A 2759-nucleotide genomic window follows, 5' to 3' on the forward strand; every position below is an offset into this window, starting at 1 on the left:
TTTATTTTAATTGAATAAAAATTTAAAACATATGTATATGTACATCCTCAGATACATATGCTAGTATAATACTAATAAATGTTCAAACTAAAATACAAAGCCAGATGTGTCTGGGCCTCGCCCGAGTTTTGCCATGTGGCATGTAGCTCCGTCTCAGGCTTTCCAGTTAGAGCAGAGTGCTGGTTGTTCGGCTACTTTTTCCTCAGCCCCCAACTCACTTTCTATTCACTGCTTTGCAGGTACAGTAAATCACAAGTGTCCTCTGCCAGCTTGTTCCAGTCAGCCTTGCCAAGAGGAGGCACCAGGGACAAGGTACTTGTTCTTGCCATTTGCTTCCTGTGATCAGAGGCAACCTGGAAGGAGCCCTCTCCCTGGCATGGGAGTCCCTTGTAGAACAGCGACTGACCCCAGCTTGTAGGTTGTCCTCATTTCCAGACTAGATTCATCATATTCTTCGGTGATACCGGCTCTGTCTAGCAAACCACCCCTTTCCCCGTTCTGGTACCAGGCATCAAAGCCAAGATGTCCACTCTTAGCTATAGCCCAGTCTTTTAATATTGTATATTTCATTTTAAGACAGGGCCCATGCTGGGCTCAAACTTGCGATCTTCCTGGTTCAGCCTCCCAGAGTGCCGGAATTACTAACATATGATACCACACCCAGATACACTCCTCTCTCCTCTGAGATCCTAAGGCTTCAAGAAAACAGCTTTTCCTGGGGCAAAACCCCAAGGAAGAGTGTCTGGTGGGCTGACTCTATTAGATCACAGAATGAGAGAACTGGGAAGGGGACTGGAGACAGAGAATACTGTTGTTCCCAGGGAGGGGGAGAAGGCAAGAGCGGCAGTCTCTGCATTTCACTTGCTTCAAAGCTTATCAGAGACCATAGGGAAGGAGACCATAGGTAAAAACCAAGAAGAAAAGAAAACAGCTTCTTCTATCTTCCAGCTCAACTCCCAAGGCTCTACATTTGAATAATTCATCTTCTTCCCTTCAATCCTTTAGACCTAGGATGGAGATAACTTTTTATGTTTTCAGTTGGCCAATGCTTGGCAAATGATTCTTAATATTGAGAGCTTCAATAAAATTATGGGTATGTGTCTCTCTAGGACTCTGACTGAAAGAAGTAGTTAGCTCATAACTTGGGAATTGATGTGTAAGAGTGGCCAAAACTATGGCAAAAGCATTCACTGTGGCAAACAAGATCTGTGACAATGTGAAAAAGCCTAAAACTTATAAATAAGACAGAAGGAGAGCTGTATCAAGAACTCTGGCTGTCGGAGTTTTACTGGAATCGTCTGATGGGCCTGCTCACACAGAATTCCCCAGGGAAATAATTTTTGAATATTTATTATTGCTTAAGTGCTACACTCTGTGAAGCTGGGCATGTTTGTGTATTGATAAGTGGCAAATGACTTCTCTAAAGCCACAAATAAGTTATGATAGGGATAGAAAAGGAATATAAGACATTAAATGAGTTTTTTAAAAAATTAAAAGCCTTTGAGGGCCGGGGAGATAGCTCAGTAGGATAAGTACTTGCCTGGTAAGCACAGGGTCCTGAGTTCAATCCTGGTACCGCAAAAAAAAAAAAAAAAAAAAAAAAAAAAAAATTAAACCCTTGACCTTTTAGAAATTTTAGGTTTGCTGATAGATCCAGCATATGATATGAACACTTTGCTTATTTCTAGTTTTTTGGGATTTTTTAAATGTATTTGGTTGTTGCAGCTCAGACTCACATTCATCCTTCTGCTTTCAGCCTCTCCGGTGCTGGGATTGCAGGTGTGCACCACTATGCCTGGACTCTGGCAGGCTCAGCCCACCCTGGGGGCAGGGCTGAGGCAGCACGTGGTGCCGGGGATTGAACTGCGGTCCTGTGCTTGCCTAAGCAAGTGCTTTAGTCTGCTGAGCTATCTTGCCGGCCCCTCTTTGCGCATTTCTTATTTCCTGACCCCTCACCACCACAGTTTCCCCATAGTGGCATTTGTATTAGTGCAGTCCATTTTTGTATAATTGACACAGTTTTATTCATGATGTCCACAATTTCCCAGTGTTCATTCTTTTACGGTACATTTCATGAGTTTATTTTGTTTTCTCTTTTGTGATACCCAGGGCCTCACCCACGGTAGGCAAATGCTTTGCCGTGGAACTATATGTATGTCTAGCTCTTCCTAAAATTTTCATTTGGAGACAGAGCCCTGCTCTATTGCCCAGGCTGGCCTCAAACTCACTGTCCTCCTGCCTCAGCCTCCCAAGTAGCTGGGATTACAGGCATGTGTTCCCACTCCTGGCTGTTTTATGAATTTTAGTAAATATACAATGCCACACACCTACAATTACCGCACTATAAGCATAGTTTTATTGCCCTAAAAAGTCCTCTGTGCTCCATCTATCCTCCCTGCCCCGGCCTTTTGATAACTGCAGATCCTTTTATTGTCATTCAAGTCCCACCTTTTCCAGGATGTCATATAAATGGAATAATAGGACCTGGCCCTTCGAGCTGGGCTTAGCCTTGTGTGCGTAAGAGCCCTCTGTCTCGGGGATGCTTGCCTTGTGGGACGAGGTCCTGGGCTCAATCTCCAGTGCTAGAAGAGATACCAATCCTCTGTCTATCTGGGGCTTGGTAACTCATTTCTTTTTGAACTGAAAACATTTTCATTATACGGATAAATCACAGTTTATTTTCCATTCAACTATCAAGCAGCCTCATGGTTGTGTCCCGGTTTTCCCTTGTATGACAATGAAGTTGCTGTAAGCACTGG

This window comes from Octodon degus, unplaced genomic scaffold, assembly GCF_000260255.1.
Source record: "Octodon degus isolate 3935 unplaced genomic scaffold, OctDeg1.0 scaffold00001, whole genome shotgun sequence".
NCBI classification, from domain to species: domain Eukaryota; kingdom Metazoa; phylum Chordata; class Mammalia; order Rodentia; family Octodontidae; genus Octodon; species Octodon degus.